Source organism: Microplitis mediator, chromosome 8 (genome assembly GCF_029852145.1).
Source record: "Microplitis mediator isolate UGA2020A chromosome 8, iyMicMedi2.1, whole genome shotgun sequence".
In the NCBI taxonomy this organism is placed as follows: Eukaryota; Metazoa; Arthropoda; class Insecta; order Hymenoptera; family Braconidae; genus Microplitis; species Microplitis mediator.
This window is the reverse complement of record NC_079976.1, coordinates 22,771,008-22,788,299: the sequence shown is the minus strand read 5'-3', so window position 1 is coordinate 22,788,299 and position 17,292 is coordinate 22,771,008. Positions and strand designations below refer to the sequence as shown.

General features: G+C 30.8%; 2 long non-coding RNA genes across 2 annotated transcripts; both read right to left on the bottom strand.

The window, feature by feature from the left end:
• Window positions 1-1,694: 1,694 nt before the first annotated feature.
• Window positions 1,695-3,973, bottom strand: LOC130673156 (uncharacterized). The gene is made up of 3 exons (XR_008990842.1): window positions 3,450-3,973; window positions 1,975-2,013; window positions 1,695-1,865 (listed from the first exon to the last, which is right to left on the bottom strand). It is a non-coding gene; the product is annotated as an uncharacterized LOC130673156 (long non-coding RNA).
• An 8,172-nt stretch (window positions 3,974-12,145) lies between these two features.
• Window positions 12,146-13,198, bottom strand: LOC130673655 (uncharacterized). Its single transcript, XR_008990923.1, has 2 exons — window positions 13,092-13,198; window positions 12,146-12,330 (listed from the first exon to the last, which is right to left on the bottom strand). It is a non-coding gene; the product is annotated as an uncharacterized LOC130673655 (long non-coding RNA).
• Window positions 13,199-17,292: the final 4,094 nt, after the last annotated feature.

The following is a 17,292-nucleotide window of genomic DNA, read 5'->3' as shown; positions in this document are numbered from 1 at the left end:
CGCGTAAACAATTTTTTTTACTATCTTTATTCATATGTTTAAAACAGTTATTTTGAACGTAATTAGTGAATTTACTTAAATTATTAAATTGAAGCCTAAAAAAATTGCTGACTAATTATTGTCTATTACTACAATACAAATTATATTTTAATATATATGTTAATTTTTATATTGACCTATGATAAATGTGTAAAATGTTTAATGATTGAATTAAATAATTTAATAATAAAGTTATTTATTTAAGTTTAAAATATTTTGAGATTGAGCTATAACTCAAAGATCTCACATTGGTCAAATTTATTGACGTGTAAACAAGTTTAGCTCGTATTACTTTCATTAATACAATTTAAGTTTAGGAATTTTTAATATAAGTGTATGTTTAAAAATGTTATCTCAAGCGTAGAATGAGAATAAAAGACATATCTAATCAACAATAATTATCTTTTCTATTCCATAATAGCATCTGGATTTTATACATAAACATTTAAAATTTATCTAGGATAATAATAGAAAAAATAGCAACTGAAAGATCTAGGTAGAGATCTGTTTAAATACATCTGTTCAGATCTAGTTATGTCTTGCCAGATAGAAACAATTTAAAAATCTAACCAGATCTGGTCAGATCTAATAAGATTGTTTTTTAGTTATATCTGGTCAGATCTGATTATATCTGGCCAGATCTCGTCAGATAGAGACAACTTAAAGATCTGACCAGATATGACAAGATCTAATAAGATTAATTTTTCGTTATATCTGGTCAGATCTGAAAAGATTATTTTTTAGTTATATCTGGCCAGATCTGATTATATCTGGCCGGATCTCGTCAGATAGAGACAATTTAAAGATCTGGCCAGACCTGCTAAGGCAGATCTGGCCAGATCTTTCTATATATGGCCAGATCTAATTCGTTTTTCCCGGGAATTAACGAAATTAAAAAAAAAAAAAAAAGTAAGCAATGTCTAGATGTTTATTAAAAAATTTTGTAATAAAAAAAAAACATTAATAATTAATTTTATTGTAATATGAGCGTTCGAGGCGTGCACTTTTGGATTTTCCAAATTTTTTTTATCTAAATGACCTGTATATTGCACGACTCATGATGCGAACCATCAAAGTGTGCTTTACGATCGAAAATTTATCATTAGATTTATAATTATTATTTATTAAATATTGAAATCACGATATTACTATTTGAATTAATATTAATTGCTAAAAATATAATAATTATTAAGCATCAAGCTTTATTTATTACAGTTCCTTTTTTTCCGTACGGATATCAAGGCTTATTTATTTATTAATAACAATTGGGAAAAATTCAAAATCATTAATTTTTTTCAATTATTTTTTAATTCCGCATTAGATCAAAATTTATTGACTATTTATCTATTCGAATTCATTGAACGCAATTAAATATTTGAATTTTTTTTCATTTTTTTCTACATACTTAATAAGGTTTGAAATCTTCACATTATTTATCTATTCAGAAAAATTCGTTCTTGGCTAAACTGAATCAATCGTGTAATATAACTTGTTGGAAACAATTGAAATCATGTCAGATTAAATTGTTTTCAATCAATAATTTTAATCAAAGTATGTACCATTGCTATACTAGGGCAATAGCTACTAGAGTTGATAGAGAAGATATTAAATTGTCACTTAATGAAAACCAATTACAAATTTTTTTTGTATTGAGAGTTTTATTAATTGGAAAAATACATCTTTAAATTTTCACTCTATTATTATAATTATTTTCCCAATGCATTAGCTCGAGCTACGTGTTCCACTTGAGTTATGCACGTACCTTGAAACAAATACGAATCACATACATTTCCTTCACAACAGCCATAACCTTGTGATGGATGGCACTAAAAAAAAATATATTTTAATGATTTTTTATTTTTCAGTAGAAGTTATTGGCGTTTGTCAAAAGTATAAACAAACAATTGTTATTTTATCAACTGTCAAGCGACGTACTTATGGGAAATAAAAATCTCCAGAAAAACCAGTCCTTAGCTGTGAGACGATAAAGTTGAAATTTAAAAAGTCATAGTACTTTAAAGTTTAATATTTTGTCCGACAATATCTTTGGAACGAATAAACTAACTCGAAAGTTCATGGTGGTAATCAAAAGGGTTCACCAAGATGTCAATTGGATTTGATTTTTAAGTCGATCGGTTAAGGGGGGGGGGGGTAGGGTTTTAAAGGCGAAAAAAAACCATATTTTTGTGATTTTTTCCCGGCGAGATGAGTAATATAATTTCATTAAACTTAATCACATATTATTGTACAACTTTTAAAGAATATCAGAAAAAATTTTCAACGAAAAATATTCATTAATAAGCTGGTGACGTTGAATCTCCGGAGGCGCCTCGAAAAATAGTCGTTTTGCGGTGAACATCATAACTCGTAACCGGATCGTCGGAAAAAAAAAAATTGATATGCATTTTAAAGTTGATGCATTTCTCGAGGTAACCACGAAGAGTTTTTTTTTTTTTTTTTTTTTTTTCGATTTTTTGCAGCACTTGGAAGTGAAAAACGCGATTTAAGCTCAAAAAATCGCGGTTAATTTGTTATTAAAAAATAGAAAAAAATGAAAAACAAAAAAAAACTCTTCGTAGTTACCTGTTGATTTATGTGAAGAAGTAATGTTCAAATTTTCAAAGGGATCGGTTCAGTACATTTTGAGTTATGATGTTCACCGACTTTAAAAATAACGTTTTCGGGAAAATCCACTTAGAGTTTTTTATTCGTGAAAATTTGAAATAAACTATCAATCAAAGAGTATGAATTTTTATACTTATATTGAGTCATCAGTTTACATCCTTTGATAGACACACAGCCGGAGAAAGGGATTCGGAAGAACAAAGAAAACTGCAGCTGATTTCTACTAGGGGTATGTAGGGGCAGGTCGGGCAGGTATAAGAATCGGTTGTACCGGCCGATCATTTGAAACGCTGTAACTCCGTTAGTTTTACTCGGATTGATTTAAAATTTGTACACAATATTCTTGACATATTGTTCGTTCAGAAAAAAAATTAAAAAAAAATTTTTTTTTAATAATTTTAAAACCCTACCCCCCCCCCCTCCTTAAGTAGTTTACAAGACTTACGGAATAAAAAAATTAAAAAACATTTCTTCTTTAAGTTTTGTTGCATAACTCGTAAATCGCTCGACCGATTTGAATCTGAGTTTGATTTGATCTAAGTCTCAACAAGCTCTTACGATTGTCATAAAGCAGGCACGTGCAAATCGGTTGATTTGTTTCGCAGATATCGTCGGACAAAAATTACTTTTTTTCAGCGAAATGAATATATTCCGCATGAAAAAACATATATCCCGGCAAAATAGTATATATCCGGGTTATATCTTTAGTATTAAATATCTTACGAACATGCTGTTTTGCCGGCATATATTCTTTGATATATATTTTTCCGTATGGGTATGTTTACCAGCCGTATTTTCAGCTCGATGAGCTGATCAGTTTACTAATATAATAATGTATTCGAGCTCTCGAAGTTCAAAAACAGTGGGAAGTTTTAGGGTTCGCCCGCAGGACCATTCATTGCTTTAGTTTTTCGCTGTGTTATGGTAATCACTCACCCAGCCGCCTGGACATGCCGCATCTGCACCAGCATAGAGACCAATCATTGCAAAAATTGATAATAATAAAATTATTTTCGACATTTTTTTAACTTCCCGCTAAGAAAATTGTAAATTTTCAAAAATTCGGGAAGTTATTGGTTTCGGTCCGATTTACGAAAATCGAATTTCCATCAGATGTCGACGTTTCGAGGTCCTAGGAAGCTATCCTGACTAATTTCACGATGATGTCCGAGTGTATGTATGTGTGTACGTACGTACGTACGTACGTACGTATGTATGTATGTAAATATTCATAACTCTTGAACGGATGAACCGATTTTGATCGTTGAGGTGTCATTCGACGCGGCTTGTTAATGTCTTGAAGCCGTAAAAATTTGAACTTAATCGGTAGGGTGCGTTCAGAGATATTTCAAAAATAAAATTTTTTCGAAAATGTTTTATTTGGATAACTTTTAATTTGCTCGATGGATTGATTCCAAAATCTAATCAGCTCTAAAACTCTATAAGCCGCGTCGAATGCCACCTCAACCATCAAAATCGGTTCATTCGTTCAAGAGAAACCGTTGACGAAAGAATTCAAAAAAAATTTTTTCCTTGGTTTTTTTGAAATTTCTCAAAAACGGCTAAATAAATCAATTTCAAAATTTGATCAGCTTCAGAACTTGATAAAACGCGTCGATTGCCACCTCAACCATCAAAATCGGTTAATTCGTTCGCGAGATGTCGTGGGAGAAGGAAATGCTAAAAAATGGTTTTTTACAAAACAACGGCATACAAAAGTATTTGCGAGCTCGAAGAGCTCGAAAATGTATTCACAATAATGTTTTCGAGCTCAACGAGCACGAAAACAGCGGGAAGTTTTGGGGCTGGCCCGCAGGGTCAACTGACAGACCGATTTTTTATTTTATATGTTGAGCTGTAAAAAAAATAATTATTTGATTTTAATATTGCAGCTAAACTATCGAAGATATGATAAAAAAGTACTCTAATTAATTTATAGACCATAAAATTTTCTATAAAAAACATTCGACTTTGTTTTCGTAAATTCAATAGTATAAAAGTCATAATTAAAAATATATAAGCAATTATAATTTATTACCGATCGTTGTTCTCGAAGTTCTGTAAACTTCTGTGTAATTAATCTGCAGATCGCTAACTTTTATATGTTGAAAATAGTGACCTTTGACGTTTCCAATGATAATCATTTGTTTGTCATGATTTTGCTATATAACACTTTAACGTCGATAATAGTAATATTAATTAGTTCTCAAGTCTTGGAATTTTCCACTTTTTTAACATCCCACTTTATAAAAATTAAAAAAAAAATCTATCCTTGTCTACAGAGATCAATATCTCAGAATCGATGAATCAAAACTCGGTGGAACATAAATGAAAGTTTTTTTCTTGAACCTTTACTTGAGTTTGAGCCCAATAACGATTCTCAAAAATTAATTTTCCCTAAAATTAGCTCAATCTATATGGATCTATATAGATCGATATTTTAGAGACTATAATTGATCGAAACTTGATCAACCCAAGATGAAAATTGATCCGTGAACCTCAAGCTTCAACTTAAGTCCATAATAACGGCTTTCAATCTTTATTTTCCTGGAAGTTATGATTTTTTCAACTTTTGAGCTCCAAATTATTAAATTAAATTTCCCGAAAAATCTTTGTCTATATAGAACGATATATCAAAACACTCAGAGAACAATTCATTTGGGCCAAATAAGATTTATTTTGGGCAAATAAATCCCTTATTTGAATGGACCCAATCAATATTTATTTGAGACAAATAAATTCATTTTTTTTTAGACAAAGATATGAAATAAAGATATGTTTATAGACAACAAATCTGTATTTGGATGGTGGTATAAATTTCTATAACTATTTTCTGTCGGAAATTTACCGCTTTACAACAAAGGTTTTTTAAATTTTTTCGATAACTTGAACCGTTTAAGAGATATTTAAGCTCTAAGTTGAAAGAAAACTTTCACAAATCAACTCAAAATTTCGCTCTGGTGATATAAAAAATTCCTTATATTTCGAGTCCAAATATCTCTTAAAAGGTTAAGTTTATCAAAAAAACGTAAGAGACCTTTTTTGTAGTGCAGTAAATTTACGACAAAAAACTGTTCAGAGACTAAGTATGTATCTCTTTGCTAAAGAGTTATAGAATTTTTTATCATTCATGCGATATGAGTGCTATCTCAGCGCCCCTTGTAGGAAAAAAAATATTGACAACGGGGCCAGTCTTGGCACAATACTGGGCTACCGAGGCTCGGCCTCCCAAGGTTGGTCCGAGATCCGACCAACGTTCAAGTGACAAGCCTTGGTTTGCCAGTCTTGGGACAAGGTTCAGCCAATACTCAAGTGACAAGCATTCGTTTGCCAGTCTTGAGACAAGGTTCAGCCATTATACAAGTGACAAGCCTTGGTTTACCAGTCTAAATAACAAATGGTACCTAAAGACCCCTGGCTTCTGAGAATAGCGTAACAGTCTAGTGGATAAGACGCTTGCCTAGCAGTCATGAAGGACCAGGTTCGAGACCCAGCAAATGCAAAAAAAAAATTAGTTTCATCGATCCACCTGATTTCTCTGTGTACAAATTTATTTCCATATGTTACCATCACGCACATGTCTACTAATATTTTTTTTTTTTTTAATTTATTTTTAATAAGCATAGGTGCTTATTTAGCAACAGTCTTGGCACAATACTGGCTCTCGATATTGGGCCAATACTTAGATGCAATCTTGGCACAATACTGGCATTGGTTATTGGGCCAATACTAAGATGCAGTCTTGGCACAACACTGTCACTCAAGCTTGGCTGGGTGTTATCATTTCGATGCTTAGACAGACTTGGGCCAAGCTTGGACTTCAAGCTTTCCCCAGAGTTAATAAGTCTTGCGCCAAGCCTCGGCCAAGCTTGGGCCTATTGTTTCTTCCTATAAGGGGCACGCTCTTTTGTTCGCCAAATAGCTGTTTGCCCATTCAACTGTTTCCACGACATTTATGTGCGTTAGACGATTATCTGCTTGCAACAAGTAAATTTGAGTGCGACAAGTAAACTTGTCGCACGAAAATTTACTTCTAATCGCATGCAGATTATCGTAGAAGTCACAAAGATGTCGCGGCAACAGTTGAATCAGCAAAAAGCTAGTTGAGGAACAAAAAAGCCAGCACTAAAATAGTACTCATATCGCATTAATAATAAAAAAAAGTATGTTCGATTCGTGTGGTGTTGCCGATTACCCACACGAGCACAGTTAAGCGCACCAACGAAGTGAGCACTTAGTGACTTACCGCACTAGTACAATATACTATTAATCGAAAAACATTATTTTTTAAGGGGGATATCCACTGTAAAATTTCAAAAAAAAATTTTTTTTTTTTTTTATTAAATGAAAGTGTATATGTTCAAAAATATGTATCTAAAGTTTCATATGAAAATTCCGAATCTACTCGAAACTACTTTTTTTGAACTGGTGGCATCTGTAATTTGCATAAATATCAACCGATTCGCAACTTTTTTTTTTGCCGTATTCGTCTATTCACTAGCTAAAGTTGCACGTAAGGGATTTTGAAAATTTTGATTTTTAAGATTTTGTAGGGCTGTTTGAATCCAAAAAAATGAGAAAAAATAACGAAAAAATCCAAAAAAATAACGAAAAAATAACGGAAAAATTTTTTTAAAAATAATTTTCTACGTCATTGAAAAATAATTATTGTCAAATGAGCATGACATGTTTTTGTAGGAAATTTAACGCTCTACAAGAAAGGTCTGGTGTGTTTAATTGATTTCTCTAACCGTTTAGAAGATATTCGTTGCCGAATCCTCATACGTTTGAATTTCAAAAGTTATTTAATAACTTTTTTAGATTCGTCAACTTAATTCATGAATTTTATAAATATTATAAAATAAAATTTTTTACTTTAGATTTGATTTTTATGTCAAGAATATAATATTGTCTAATCAATTTCTTTTCAATATTTTTTTTTTTTTGTAATTTTCTTTTTATTCCGAATTTCGATTTATTATTTTTTAACTGATTTAATAAAAATGTAACTGTAAGTGTTTTTCTACAAAATTGATAATTGAGTATATTTTTCTGGGAAATTTGGCAAAATATCCCAATTGCAATAGAAGCCAATTTTTTTAAATGAGACTTGAACAAATATATTTTTTAATATAATTTATATTTGCATAAGTACTGATTCAAAATAAATCGATTACGTATAATTAATTAGAATGTTTTTTCTTTCATATTGATATACATAATGAGATTTCTGAAATAAGAACGTTTATTTCTCAAAAAGGATCTTAATTTATCTCTAAGTAATGAACTGACATATTATTCTCTTCTTCCAAAAGTGAAGCTTAACTACATCTATGAAAAGGTTTAAAAAAAAGTTGAGAACGTTTATTTTATTGACATGAGCTGAAATTCTTATGTAAATTTATAAAAATCATGATTTAAGTTGATGAATCTAAAAAAGTTATTAAAAAACTTTTGAAATTCAAACGTATTGGGATTCGGCAACAAATATCTTCTAAACAGTTAGAGAAATCAATTAAACATATCAGACCTTTCTTGTAGAGCGTTGAATTTCCTACAAAAAGATGTCATGCTCATTTGACAATAATTATTTTTCAATGACGTAGAAAATCATAAAAAAAAAAATTTTTTTAACAAGTTCTTCAAACTTTGATCTCGAATATCTTTTAAATGGTGAAAGTTAGCGTTTAAACACACTCATTCTTTTTTGTAGGGCATTCAATTTTCTATAAAAACATGTATGACGATTTGGTTAAGCCATTAATGATTAATGAGATATGGCCTTTTATATAAGGGACTAAAGAAAAAATGGAAAACTGTGATGAGGAGGATCTTCCTATTAATATTAAGAGCTCAAATTTGGCGAGCATTTTCTAGAGGTGCCTGAAAACCAACTTTTCAATGTCGGAAGTTAAAAAAAAAATATTCGATTTCTTTAAATCTCCTTAATGTATGCATGTATAATAAATGTTCTACTTTGAAAAGTAAAATTACAATGGAAAATTTGATTTACGTATTACTAGATTTAAAATTTCCCAAGACCAAAAGTTATCGCAGAGTATTGTTTAAGAGTAAAAGTCAAATGTGAAAAATATACAGAGCCAAGATGGGTGAAACGAGGTTTGTTAAGAAATAGTTATCTTAAATAACCAGTGACGTCAAGTATTGTAGAGTTTATCTAGTTCAAATAAATTAATGTTGCACCACAGTGGAGACATACAGACTAGACTGTGTCAGAAAAAAAAATTTATTTTAATTAAATACATCTTAAAAGTTGATTTAATAAAAAAAAAAAAATTCTTCTAAAATTTCAGCTCTATATCTCAAAAATTGAGCTGGCGCACGGGGGTCCCCTTCTCATTTAAAATGAATTGAAAAAAAATTTTTTTTTTCGATTTTGTAAATAACTATGTCAAAAATTTTTTTTCTGATTTTCGAATTTAGCAATCTTGTAGGTAATTAAATTCTCTACAACAAAGGTCTCTTGTGTCATACGCTTTAAGTTGATAGAAAAAAAGTTATTCACTGATAGAAGTATTTATTTGAGCTAAATAAGATTTGTTTGAAGCAAATAAGATTTATTAATAGTTAATAAATGATTTATTTGAAAGCTTAACCAAATAAATATTTATCCCGGGTGAAAATATTCCAAAAGTAATTTTTATTTTCGGCCGAAAAAAGGCCTAGGTAGTGAACACGATCGAGGCCGAAACTCACTAGGCCTAAAAATGTTCTATTTTGAGTTGCATAAAAATTTTTTTAAGTACCATGATCTTATAAAAAAAAATCTGTCTATAAGTTGACCCTGCGGGCCAGCCCCGAAACTTCCCGCCGTTTTCGAGCTCGTTGAGCTCGAAAACATTATTGTGAATACATTTTCGAGCTCTTCGAGCTCACAAATACTTTTGTATGCCATTGTTTTGTAAAAAACCATTTTTTAGCATTTCCTTCTCCCACGATATCTCGCGAACGAATTGACCGATTTTGATGGTTGAGGCGGCAATCGACGTGTTTTCTTAAGTTCTAAAGCTGATCAAATTTTGAAATCGATTTATCGAGTTGTTATTGAGAAATTTCGAAAAAACAAAAAAAAAAATTTTTTTTGAATTCTTTCGTCAACGGTTTCTCTTGAACGAATATACCGATTTTGGTGGTTGAGGTGGCATTCGACGCAGCTTATAGAGTTTTAGAGCTGATTAGATTTTGGAATCAATCCATCCAGCAAATTAAAAGTTATCTAAATAAAACATTTTCGAAAAAATTTTATTTTTGAAATATCTCTGAACGCACCCTACCGATTAAGTTCAAATTTTTACGGCTTCAAGATATTAGCAGGCCGCGTCGAATGACACCTTGACGATCAAAATCGGTTCATCCGTTCAAGAGTTATGAATATTTACATACATACATACGTACGTACACACATACATACACTCGGACATCATCGTGAAATTAGTCAGGATAGCTTCCTAGAACCTCAAAACGTCAAAATCTGATAGAAATTCGGTTTTTGCAAATCGGACCGAAACCAATAACTTCCCGAATTTTTGAAAATTTTCAATTTTCTTAGCGGGAAGTTAAAAATTATTTTTTTAGTTTTTTAGTGATTTCTCAGAAACGACTTAAACGATCGACTTCAAAATCTAATCAGCTCTAGAACTTTATAAGCCGCGTCGAATGCCACCTCAACCATCTCAATCGGTTTCTTTGTTCGAGAGATATCGTTGGCGAAAGAAATGATACAAAACGGTTTTTTTTCGATTATCTTTGAAGTTACTCATCTGATCAATTTCAAAATTTAATCAGCTCTAGAATTCAAGAAAGCGCGCCGAATGCCACCTGGAACGTCAAAATCGGTTGATTAGTTCAAAAGATATCGGCGCTGAAAAGTTAAAAAAATAACATTTTATGTTACTTTTTCCAGATAAATCAAAATATAATGTGCTAAAATGTGTCTGAAATCATACCAACTCTTTATCTTTATAGTCTCTTTCGATCATCAGATAATATCATATAACTTGTTCCTTAGTTTTAAACATATTGTCAGCAAAAAATTGAAAAACCCAGTCTTTAATGTTTTTCTCGGATATTCCATACATTATCGCTCTGACCTAAGTCAAAACTCATTCAAATCTTGATTTTGATCACTGACATTGATTTCTGCCTCAACACATTTATTTCAGAGAACATAATCGATAATAACAATTTAAAAGCCGCTTCTTCATTAATGATTTTCGATTCTTAACTTTTCAAACTCTAGCATAAAGTGTAACTTGTTAGAGCTTCGAAAGCTCGAAGAGCTCGAAAATATATTCGCAGTGATGTTTTCGAGCTCCTTGAGCTCGAAAACAGCGGGAAGTTTTGGGGCTGGCCCGCAGGGTCAACCGACGCCCAGATTTTTTTTTTTAAATAATAATAATAATAATAATAATATTATTATTATTACACAGTAAAAAATATTGTGTTAAAATCTACACAATTTGTGTGTTACAAACGGTCCACACAATATTTGTCTTATTTTACAACCCAGACTATTTGCGTTGAATTTCAACACAAAATTTGAGTAATATAAGAAGTAACTTCAACACTTTTATTTTTGTACCATGGATTATTTTTAGGTTATCAAAAGTGTCAACAATTGTTATTTAACACTGAACTATTTTGTGATAGTAAACATAATCCTAAAGTTAGCAGACAGTTAACAATTTTCGATTTTTTTTATCAACAAATCAATTACGAAAAAAAAAATAAAAATATGCACATATAGAAAAGTAAAAAAGCTACAGATGCAATTTTTTAAATATTTTTTTTTTTTTTAAACTATACGAATCATGAACTTTAGTAACTTAATTTTTTTATGTCCAATTGAAAGTAAATAAAATCAATTTCACAAAAATAATAACTAACCAAGCAAAATTGATGCTTAATGTTGCTTCCCGCGTGAATAGAAGAACGACATTTTTTTAACACAATTTAACTGTCGCTTCAACACTTTTTTGTGTTGATTTTAAAGTAACACTTAATAAATGTTCATAATATCGATTTTTGTACTAGGTAACACTTTTAAAGTGTTGAATAGGAGATCGATTAAAAATTTCAAAGTAACTCAAAGAATTGTGTTGATTTGACACAAAATAATCAACACAAAAAATTTAACACGGACCGTTTTTAACACAGATACACAATATTTTTTACCGTGTATGGTGCTCCTTATAAGATGTTGGGAATCCCCAAGCTTAATGTATACCTTCAAATTAAAATAATGATTATAATAACAATAATAATTCTTTGGATAAGATTTACATTGAAAACGGAACTCAGTGGAGCTGTTTTCACCGTATCTTTAGTTCATTCCGTCTTTTACTGTTTAAACAGGCGTCTTTTAAGGCTGCGATTCAAACTGCAAAAGATTCGAACATTTTTACAGCTAAAACGGGTCTGATATTTCGACTCGGGGCAATTAATGAAAACCAGTTAAAAATTTTTTTTGTAATGAAAGTTTTATTAATTGGAAGAATACATCTTTAAATTTTCACTGTATTGGTATAATTATTTTCCTTGCATGCTTTGCATTAAGTATTCCTCATGAGTTATGCACGTACCTTGAAACACAGCATCACTACATATATTTCATTCACAACAGCCATAACCTTGTGATGAATGACACTAAAAAAAAAATGTTTCAATGATTTTTTATTTTTTAGTAGAAATTATTGTCGTTTATCGAAAGGTATCAACAAACAATTGTTATTTTATCAACTTTTAAGCGACGTACTTATGGGAAATAAAAATCTCTAGAAAAACCATCTCGTACCTGTGAGACGATAAAAATGAAATTTAAAAAGTCATGATACTTTAAAAAGTTTAACATTTTGTCCGACAATATCTTTGGAACGAATAAACTGAATCGAACGTTCATTGCGGCAATCGAAAGGCTTCACCAAGACTAAAATTCGATTCGATCTTGTAGTTTTTACAAGTCTGACGGAATATAAAAAAAAAAAATATCTTCTTTAATTGTTGTTGCATAACTCGTAAATCGTTCGACCGATTTGTTTCTGAATTTGATTTGATCTAAGTCTCAACAAGCTCTTACGATTGTCACGAAGTAGGAACGTGCGAAATGAATATTTCCCGCATGAAAAAACATTTATCCCGGCAGAATTGTATATATCCGGGTTATATCTTTAGTATTATATATCTTATGTATATGCTATTTTGCCGGCATATATTCTCGGATATATATTTTTCCGTACAGGAAAAATATATATCGTTTAGCCGCTGTTTGAGCTCGATGAGCTGAACAGTTTACCAATATGATATTATTTTCCAGCTCTCCAAACTCAAAAACTTTGGGACGTTTTGGGGTTGGCCCGCAGGACCATTTATTGCTTAGATTTTTACACTGTGTTATCGTAATTACTCACCCAACCGCCCGGGCATGCTGCATCTGCACCAGCATAAACACCAAGCAATACGAAAATTGATAATAATAAAATTATTTTCGACATTTTATTGATTTTATATCTTGAGCTGTAAAAAGAATAATTATGTAATTTTAATATTGCAGCTAAATAATCGAAGATATGATAAAAAAGTACTGTAATCAATTTATAGACCACAAAATTTTCTAGATCTATTTATATCTGATTAGATATGGGATTTGAGATATAATCAGATCTAGTTATATCTGATCAGATCTAAACAGATATAACTATATCTGAATTGAAAAATACATCAGACCTGATCAGATCTAGTCATATCTGATCAGATCTAAACAGATATAACTATATCTGAGTTGAAAAATACATCAGACATGATCAGATCTAGTCATATCTGATCAGATCTAAACAGATATAACTATATCTGGATTGCAAAATACATTAGACATGAAAAGGTCTTATCATATTCGGCCAGATATAACTATATCGAAGTTGTCAACAGCATCAGATTCGATCAGATCTGATTAAGTAGTTATGCATATATTATAGTAAATCATATAAAGGATGAATAACAATGGGTCTTTAATTCTTTAAACAAATTTAGCTTTTATTATTTTCATTAATACGTTTTAAGTTTAGGAAATTTTGTGATTGAGTACTGACTCAACGATCTAGTACTGGGCAAGTTTGTTTACGCATAAAGAATTTTTTTTTATTATTTTTATTTAAACATTCTGAGATTAAAAAGTTTCTGAATTGAGTAGTGACTCAAAGTCTCGCACTGGTCAAATTTGTTGACGCGTAAACAATTTTTTTTACTATCTTTATTCATATGTTTAAAACAGTTATTTTGAACGTAATTAGTGAATTTACTTAAATTATTAAATTGAAGCCTAAAAAAATTGCTGACTAATTATTGTCTATTACTACAATACAAATTATATTTTAATATATATGTTAATTTTTATATTGACCTATGATAAATGTGTAAAATGTTTAATGATTGAATTAAATAATTTAATAATAAAGTTATTTATTTAAGTTTAAAATATTTTGAGATTGAGCTATAACTCAAAGATCTCACATTGGTCAAATTTATTGACGTGTAAACAAGTTTAGCTCGTATTACTTTCATTAATACAATTTAAGTTTAGGAATTTTTAATATAAGTGTATGTTTAAAAATGTTATCTCAAGCGTAGAATGAGAATAAAAGACATATCTAATTAACAATAATTATCTTTCCTATTCCATAATAGCATCTGGATTTTATACATAAACACTTAAAATTTATCTAGGATAATAATAAAAAAAATAGCAACTGAAAGATCTAGGTAGAGATCTGTTTGAATACATCTGTTCAGATCTAGTTATGTCTTGCCAGATAGAAACAATTTAAAAATCTAACCAGATCTGGTCAGATCTAATAAGATTGTTTTTTAGTTATATCTGGTCAGATCTGATTATATCTGGCCAGATCTCGTCAGATAGAGATAACTTAAAGATCTGACCAGATATGACAAGATCTAATAAGATTAATTTTTCGTTATATCTGGTCAGATCTGGTCAGATCTGAAAAGATTATTTTTTAGTTATATCTGGCCAGATCTGATTATATCTGGCCGGATCTCGTCAGATAGAGACAATTTAAAGATCTGGCCAGATCTGCTAAGGCAGATCTGGCCAGATCTTTCTATATATGGCCAGATCTAATTCGTTTTTCCCGGGAATTAACGAAATTAAAAAAAAAAAAAAAAGTAAGCAATGTCTAGATGTTTATTAAAAAATTTTGTAATAAAAAAAAAACATTAATAATTAATTTTATTGTAATATGAGCGTTCGAGGCGTGCACTTTTGGATTTTCCAAATTTTTTTTATCTAAATGACCTGTATATTGCACGACTCATGATGCGAACTATCAAAGTGTGCTTTACGATCGAAAATTTATCATTAGATTTATAATTATTATTTATTAAATATTGAAATCACGATATTACTATTTGAATTAATATTAATTGCTAAAAATATTATAATTTTTTTTTTTTTTTTTTTTTTTTTTTATTTAGAGATTCAGGTCGCTTCAACAACAAGGTCATTAGCGACCGCCATTTACATAATTAATATAAAGAATATAAATAATATAAATATGGATAAATGTTACATTATACAATTTGTTTAATATCTAGTTTCCCTTGCATTATACAAATTTATAGTAGTTTAAATCAAATTTATTAATTTTGTTACTTTCAAAAACGATTTAACTTTGTTGAATCCACTAATACTATTTAGGTTTTCATGTAGAGTCTCTGGAATATCCAATCTTCTACGCTGTAGTTCTAATTTTGTGCATTCTACTACCCAATGATATATAGATGCCAACTTTATACGACAGAATTGGCATCTCGCCGGTGTTGATTTTTCGAATATATATTTATGCGTATAGTTAGTATGACCAATTCTCAATCGAGTTAATAAACATTGGTCCTCCCTTTTGTATGGGTGAGGTGTCAGTTGCCATATATTGTCTCTACACGCGAATATTTTGGATGGACTAGAACTCAGCCATTCAGCGTTCCAATATGTATCTCTGTTTATGCGTGTTAAGTTATTAAGGTCATTGTGCGGAACTTTTATGTTTGTGTTTAGAGGAGATAGTGCAGCCATTTTAGCTAATTGGTCAGCTCTTTCGTTACCAGCGATTCCTATATGAGAAGGTATCCAGGCTAGGATGAGGTCCTTGTTTTTATTATAGCTCATCCATAAGGCTTCTTGTATCTTCATTATCAATGGATTATTTGAGTTTGGGTTGTCTATTGCTTCTAATGCTGACTTGGAGTCACTCAGTACGATTCCCTTATTCTGATCTGAGCATATGAATTGTTGGATAGCTTGTTCAATAGCGTATGCTTCACATGAGAAGGAGGAATATGCGTTAGGCAGTCTCCATAATTTTTCCTGGCTGTTACTTATTAACGCACATCCTTTATTCAGTGGGTTTGATGAACCATCCGTGTACATCTTTACATAATTAGGGTATTTGGAGATCATCTCGTTAAATAAACCTATATAGGTGTTATCTGAGGTATTTTCTTTTCCTGTTGCCAAGGTTAATATATGCCAGTCAATTTTAATAGCTAGAGTTGACCAAGGTGGGAAGCTTGGGATGATTCTATCAAGTGGTACATACGATTGTATATTCAGTTGGTCTTTATATTTTTTAACTCTAATTTTGAGGGGCTTAGGAAGTGATTGTTGCTTTGTCATAAGATCCCATGTAGCCTTATCCATATCATTCCAGGGTTTGTTGTTATTCTTGTTGCTATAGTTTATTGCCAAGGTCCAACGGTGTATTTCTAAGGGGATTTCATTCGCTTCTGCTAGTATACTATTGGTCGGGCTAGTTTTAAATGCTCCAATGGCAAGCCGTAGGGATGTTATTTGTATTGCATTTAGAGTATTGAGTAGTTGACTATTGGCCGACATATAAAATATAGCTGCATAATCTAATTTTGGTTTTATTATAGCTTTATAGGTATTTATCAGAATTTTACGGTCCGCTCCCCATTTAATAGATGCCAAGGTCTTGATAATATTAATTCTACGTTTGCAGTCATTTTTTAATTCCTTGATATGATTATTCCATTTTAATCTCGAATCAAACGTTAGACCCAGAATTTTTATAGAATCTACCTTTCTTATAGTATCTTTACCAAGATATAAGTCAGAAAGTGCCGTACTGATTTTATTTGATCGAGTGAATATCATAAATTCTGTTTTAGTAGGTGAGAATTTGAATCCTGAAGTTTCACACCATTTTATTAAACTATTCAGAGAGTCTTGAATAATCTCTGTACAAGTCTGGATGTTTTTGCCTTTGACCATCACCACCCCATCATCAGCAAACCAAGCACCTATGGCAGGGCGACTGATGCAACTGACAATATCATTAATCGCTAACAAGAATAGGACTACTGCAAGGACTGTGCCTTGAGGGAGACCATTTTCCAGGTTGAATTGATTGGATAAGAACTGCCCGATTCTCACTCTTATTGACCTGTTATCTAAAAAGTTAGTAATAAAGGCTATAATATGACCTTTCAGGCCTATTTTAATTAGTATAGTGATGATTCTATGTTTCCAGGTAGATTCATAAGCCTTCTCTATATCCAGGCTTACTAATATAACAT